Source organism: Gallus gallus, chromosome 10 (genome assembly GCF_016699485.2).
Source record: "Gallus gallus isolate bGalGal1 chromosome 10, bGalGal1.mat.broiler.GRCg7b, whole genome shotgun sequence".
NCBI classification, from domain to species: Eukaryota; Metazoa; Chordata; class Aves; order Galliformes; family Phasianidae; genus Gallus; species Gallus gallus.
Genome location: NC_052541.1, coordinates 7,083,425 through 7,090,888, shown reverse-complemented (window position 1 = coordinate 7,090,888; position 7,464 = coordinate 7,083,425). Strand labels below are relative to the sequence as shown.

The 7,464-nt window shown below is 38.8% G+C and overlaps 1 long non-coding RNA gene across 9 annotated transcripts in view; it reads right to left on the bottom strand.

The window, feature by feature from the left end:
• The window catches only part of LOC124417123, a 126,486-nt gene that overhangs the window by 35,092 nt on the left and 83,930 nt on the right, over nt 1-7,464 (bottom strand). The gene's annotated exons all lie outside the window — the stretch shown is intronic.

Here is a 7,464-nt window from a genome sequence, read left to right as displayed (position 1 = left end):
AACAAAACAAAGTAAAACAGCCCTCCCCTCTAGCACCCAAGGACATATTAAGAAAGAAATAGCTGCCTGTTATGACCTACAATATTTTACAGTCTTGTGCTGCAAGAACCCACTGACTAACAAGCTGCATTCCCAGAGCGCAGACCCCCTGTGGCAGATTTTGTGGGTGAGAAGCAGTGCCAAAGCACAGAAATGCTCACAAATGCGTAATGGCCACTCTGGGGCCAGAAGCTACCCATGCAGCAATGAGAAGGCCAGGCCCCTTGCCTCTGGACCTCCTCCCATTGCTGTCTGCAGCATGCCTGGGGATGCCTTCTGCCACAGCTTTCCCACCAGTCTAATGGCCGCCAGAGCCTAGGTGTGGGGTTTACTTCTGTCCCACTTAAGAAGCTGCTTTTAAGGCATGTATAAATCACATCCAAATCCTCCTGCAGAGCTTACAAAATGCCCAAAGCTAATTTAAAGATTTTTTCTACCGTTAACGGATTCCTAACAGGGACAACATGGTTTGCTTCTTTCAATTAAAAAAATACAAATAAATAAAAACTTGTTCTGTGGGGGTGGGAGGAGAGAGACTGATTCAGCAGCTTCAGATGTACTCAGGAAGCCACAAAAGAACTTGAAACAGCAGCAGACATTTTATCCTCCACCCATCCTGATGGCCTTACCTTCCCAAGCCTGATTTTCTATGTTCTCCTCTGTTTCTCCAGCCAACAGCGCGTGCTATGCTCTATCTCTATACGGTACCTCTCCAGAGATTAAAATACAGCATGCTTTTTTCAGTTACTTATGAATCTTAGAAAGTTCTCATGAGAGCATATTCAAGTTTCACCTCACACGCTTTCTTTTTGGCAGTTGCTTGCATTTTTCCCCCCCACTGTTCCCACCAAACAACCTTGTGCTGGAAAATACAACAATTAAGTCTAACTTCCAGCAACAGCTGCTCTTTTTCTGTTTAGTACAAATGCTATTGCATAACAGATCTCTCGTCTCAACACACAATTTTTAAAGCCTTCCTTTTTTGAAACTTCTATTAAGAACAGAGAAATGTTATCCAGGAAGTAAATCTGCATATATCTGTTAGGAGTTTGGACTTTTTTTCCCCACCTTCTAATTTGCTCTTGCAACTTGTCAAAAAAACATTAAACTGATCATACTATGAGCATTTCTGTTTATTTGCACACTTTACTGCCTAATATCAGAGAAGTATTACATCAATATTTTTAGCCCTTCGTGTTTCTTTGTATGGTATGAAGTTAGACATTAAACACCAAGGTCATTTTTATGTCTTTTCTGATCTCAACTTCCTCCTGAAGATATTACTCAGAGAAGGAATAAGAATATTACAGCACCTTCAATCAGTGATGACCAGGCTTGCAGGCCAGATGGCCAAGAGAGCTTCTTTCCATGACAGGGGAGGTCAGATCAGCAGTAACCCTCTCTGATCTGCCTAGGGGCTGAGCACTCTGCTTTATGCTATTAGAAATTAAGTTTTCTCTCACATTCCAAGTATTGCTCAAACCATCCAGAAATCAAGAGTGAGAATTCAATTTGACAACACACCAACAAATAAAGGAATAATAAAGGAGACAGAAAACTCCAAAAGCTGGTAAAACAAAGCCAACCCTTCTGGGCTAAGGTCAGCCACGAGGCCCACAAATTCTTGGTTACTCCAGGGAATACTGTACGTTTTTACCAGGGAACACTGGAGACAGCAGTATGAGGTAATACCATCAGAAGACTATCTTTTTGTTCACCTATCAGAAAACACGTCTATCTTCAGTATGAGTTCAGACATTCTCAGCATTACCAAAAGGACCAGTCTGGATTCATTAATACTATTATTTCCTCAGCATTAGGAACATAATGGTTGAACAAGTAAAGAGTACTTTCCACACCCTCAGAAATAACAGCATTGGTTCACTACTCATCTCTTCTCGTTAAACCTTGCCTGTCTTCCAGTTATTAACAGAGCTGTGAAAGAAAAAGCAACAAAGCAAAGAATCACAAAATCACAGAAACGTAGGGATTGGAAGGGACCTCTGGAGATCATCTAGTCCAGCCCCCTGCTAAAGCAGTATCCCTACAGTAACGTTGCAGAGAATGTTAAGACTCCAGAAGTCAGTGTGGAAATAGAAGAAAAGGAACAGTATCAACCAGAACTGAACAGAAGGAACACTTCCCATGGCATCAAATAACAACCAAAGCCAAAGAAGAGCACATGGTTGGCAGAAAGTATCACTAAATTAAAGAGTTGAGTGTTTCATCAATAACTTTCAAATGGACTTTAAAAGTATACTTGAGAACAACAAGACTTAACTGTAATGATGTTGTTTTCCATAGTAAAATAACAAAAGTATTTGGACGCTTTCAGATTAACAAAACACACAAAACAAACCACCCACAAATATCAGTGGGAGAGAGGGAAAGCAGAAGAGTAACTTCCTTGAATTAATTTGCAGCTCTATGAACTCTGCTCCAACCCTTCACAAGAGGCAATAAGGACTTCTATATTAGAACTGCACAGTACCGAATCCAGAACTGCTGTGCAAGTATCAGCATTTTGGGTGCTGCGGTTTCAGATGTTCAAAATATTGGCAACTGATGTTTCTGCACCGCAGAAAACTTTTTACGTATTCATTCTGATATCTTAAGAAGAAAGCCCATTTGGCAGTGAGAATTTCGTCTCATATAGGTGTATCTGCAGTGGTTTTATGTTTTCAGACTGTAGAGACAACACTTGGTTTTTGATATGGGCACTGAAGAACAGCTATCAAACAAGTAAGCGAGGAGAAACAAATCCAGGTGGCAGACTGCCCTGTCATCCCAGGGATTAAAGCAAATGCAAAGACTGCTCCTGCAAAGCTTTGGAGAAATAAAGCAATGACAGTCACAGGCCTTCACACCTATGGACTGCTCACAGAAGAATGTACAAAGTCACAGGTCATTTACAAACGTACATCCAAAACAACACTGGCACTTCAAAGGCTTCCAATCCAATGAAAATGTTGTAGCTGAACAAAATAAGAACGTGAACACAGACATCTCAGTCTGCTTTGCCACAAGACGACAAAATGTTGAAAGCCATAGCATCGGCTTCATTTGCTGCAGCTTTAAAACATAAGAAAAATCTACCTAAAATACATACCCTGCCTGCATGTAGGTCTGTACCCTTTTCTTCCTCCTCCAAGTCTTTGATCTGGTTTTCTAATACAACTGGCAACAGACCACTCCCTGTTTCAACTCCATGGCACCAGCCTTTTGCATTCCTTGAGCACAAACAGGCCTTACCCACAATATTCAATGTTCGTGAAGAAGAAAAATGGGGGTGGGGGGGGAATAGGGAACAAAGAACTTGAAGCCATACATTCAGTTTTTAAACACATACTGCTAGGTAACTGAGATTTCAGAAACTCATCTAGTAATTACACTTTTAACTTTCTTTGGATCAGACACGTTGCTTACAGCAAGCTGTCAGGATAGTAATTATATCCTTACAGGCCATTTAAAATACATAGGACTTGGATGTCCCCAAAGATAATTCCTAGCGCAAGAGAGCTAACTCAGGCATTCATGGGTTTTTGTTATTAAAGACCTTGAGAAATGAGATAGCTACACTCTGCAGTCTCTGCCAAAAAATATCATGTGTAAATCAGTAAGAAACTGTTTGACTTCCAGATTTTGGATGGACGGTGCTTGTGGTTAGCAGAGTTCTTATTCATACATCTGGTTTCAGGTAATTTTGCTAGAAAGTAGAAAGTCAGAAGCAAACATATATCTCTGACAAATATCAAGTAAGTTTTAAGGCACAGCTATCCTATATATATATATATATATATATATATATATATATATATATATATATATATATATATATACACACATATCTTCACAAAATATATATCTTCAGATGCAGAAACTTTACCCCCAAATACAAAATGAGTACAGTTTATGGAAATGAATGTTGTAAGACAGCCCTATGATGCAAACCTTTTTGATGGTGTTTTAACATTATGACAACAAAAAAAATCATGCTTAAAAATACTTAATCTATTTTGCTTTAAAAATATGTTTCCTTAATAGATCTGTAACCTCTCAGCCTCTGTCTATAGACTTTTGCTGCTGTCATCATTTTCCCTGGTGCTACTGAAGGTGTTTGGCTCTGTTCCAACTTTTCTTAAAAAAAAGAACTAATACACTTTCATATATATTGTTTGTAATAAATACAAATACAGTCCTTTTTTGTGTGCTTTCTTCGTCTGATAATAAGCACAGCCTCCTTCACGCCCATCTGACTCCTCAACTTTGCTAATATACATGGAAGCTCCTGATTCCATACATATGGTATCAAATCACAGAACAACAACTTATTATGCACAGGGCTTCCAAAAAATGGCAGCTGCTCAATCAGCAAAGATCCGTAAGGTGTCACTCCACAGGTCTTCCTACTATGTCAGCAGTTTGAGGAAGACTTTTGCTTCCCTTTCTTCTGTAGGACAATTTTTTTTTTTCTTTTTTTAAATCAGAAGCAAAGTCTTATGACACAGGCTGTAGTGATACCTCAGCCTCCCTATTAGAAAAAGAAGAGGATGGGCAGCTTGCCTAGAAGGGAGGCAGTGCTGACTGAAGGTGTCAGTTTCACAGTGAGCATCAGATAGAAAAAAATCTGTTTTAGTAAATATAGCACTGCTGATGACAGCAATGATGCATAAAGAGGCACTTCAGGCACAGGACCCCTCTGCCAAGCATCCTTGACCAAGCATGTTATAAATGCACAGAGGCAGTGAAGCTGCTGTCACAGGCATTTACCTGGCAAAAAACAGCTCCCAGAAGGCAGCAGTTTAAAGGAATCATTCTTCTCCAGAATATCAGAATATCACCTGGAATACCTCCCATCAGTTTTGTATCAAAAGCTACAGCACTTCCACATTCCAGTCATCAGTCCCATACTCATCAGTGGGTTTTTTTGGCCTCTCTGTTTGCTTTTAAACAAAGCTTGTTTCTTAAATTTTATTTGTACAGAGTACTCTTTTGTCACCATTACTTACTACGTATTTAACAGCATGACACAGTGATCTGAGTGCTATGGAAAATATATTATCTTGATGTAAAATAAACACGGTGTGTAAGTATAGCAAAATGGCAATAATTTTTAAGATACTATTTAGCTGCCTGAATCTTGAATTCTGTGGACCATTATCTGGACTCTACTAAGCTGTTTGCTTATTTTTAAGTCTTAATTAGAACTTTATTTATATATATTTATAAACAAGCAACTTGTTGAATATTCTATTCTATTGATCCCACTGTTTCTAGAAGTGGTTTTTGTCAGCAGCAGTGCAAGTATGAAACTGTGTCTACGAAACAGAGCACAAGTGATCTAAGTCTGACATCTCCTGTCTGCCTCTTTCTGCCTCCTGTCTACATCTCCTTTGCCCAGGTGGAGAACAAGGATTAGACCTTAAGCTCTGAGCACAAACTTTGTTCCATGTTTATATGATGCCAAGCACAAGGATGAAGTCCCATTGTATTGGAGATGATGATGATACAACATGCAGCTTCTCTGTGCTGCCCAGCAACAGTCCTGAGCCCTGAATTCAGAGGCTGTTATTGTAGGGGAAGAATTAGCCCACACTATCTCTGCAGTCCTTGACATCTCTACTGTGACTGTTAATAACGCAGCTTCCAATGAACGCTAAGAGCAGTGGCTGCTTTTAGCAACTAGATAAATTTCCAGTAAACTGAAATCACCATAGTCTATGCAATGTTTCAAATGCAATCTCTGGCCCTTTTTTGCTGAGAAAAGTGTAACATGAGTCTGCTAAAAGCAGAAAACTATTCTTAATATTTAACAATAAAAGTACAAATCTTATGTATAACCAGAGAGAGAAATTCCTTGAACTAACTGCACCAATAACAACAATACTTGACAACTGTAGTATACGTGAAATGATGACTTGAAGAGGACTGCTACGTTCAAGTCCTGTTACCAGGCTCCAAATGCCCTTAATTATATTGTCCTTATGAGACAGAATTACTTTATGTGCTTTGGGACAGTATGACTGGTATCTCTGGGGAGTATCATGGAAAGGTCATGTGTATCTCACAAGACTATCCAAAATCCTGAGATTTTCAATAAACACATTAATCCATCCTAAGTAGCTCACATTCCATCTACAGTTCTATTTTTAGGTTATTTATTGTACTTATGAAAAAGCAGAAGTGTCACCAGTTCCAGAGGATTTTTTAAGACAAGGAACTAACAGCTACCTTTGTATGCTAAAGGTCACAGGGAGAATGGGGTGTTTCCCTTACAGCCAGCTACGGGATCTGCAGGGAAGAAGCCAGAACGTGGGCCAGTGGCCCATGCGGTAACATCAGCTGCATGTTCCAGAGTGATCTGGAAAGCTGGTTGTTGAGCCAATTAATAACCTTAATAAAATACTGAACGCAAAGAAAGTGCTTATTAATAAGATGGACTTACTTGTGTCAGCAACAACCTGATCTGGCAGCTTACTCTTTAGTCTATATCTGAGATTTTTCTGAGAAAACTATTATTCCCTTATTGCAGTGTTAGAAGGTAAGAAAAAATCATTTAAGAGAAGAATTTGTCAATGAAAGATTGAGTAGCCCCTTAAAATAACTTCAGTGTCCTGTGCTCTATAAAAGCAAGCTATGCACAAAAGGGTGGAGAAAGCTGTAGGCCATGGCTTACATAAGAAAAAAAAACCAAACATTTTCTTACAAACACTTTTAGAATTATATTTTAAATAGTAATAAAGGTTTGCAGGTACAAAGCATATGGAAGCATGAATGAAGCACATGGAAGCATGACTGCTTAAACTACATCTAGGCTAAAATTTTGTCATCATGTAGATGCGCATTAAAACTAGGTCTTCATCCTATTTTCTGATTAGAAAGTTCCAAAATGACAACAAAATACTTTCCTGCTCAATTTTCAGAAATAGCATATTTTAGGCTTAACAGCTAACTTTGACTTCTTCCTCCAGAACTCTGGGAGTGGGAGGACAAAAGTACAGATTTTTGACCTTCTCCTTATTTTTTCCCTTCACCATCTCCTTATCTTCTCAATATTGAAGGAGTTTCAAACACTAGAGGCAGGTGTGATCATCATTGAGGATAAGAAAATTAAAAGATGCAAATATATCAAAATTCTCTGGTTTCTAGGTAACTTACATGTAGATATTTCAAAAAGTGAGTTGATGACACCAAGAATTGACTGCCCTGTCCAAACATAATAAAATAACTCGCAGAGACCAAATAAAAGAAAAACTATGTAGACCCAGACAATATAAAGAGATAACATAGGCTGTATGTATTCTACCCTGGTCAAATTGGGAGCATTATGACTAAGAACCCTTATCAAAAGAGCTGATTGCGCTACAAGCAGGGATAGGCTAACTGGATAAAGTAATATTTAAGGCTATATAACATGTATGATCT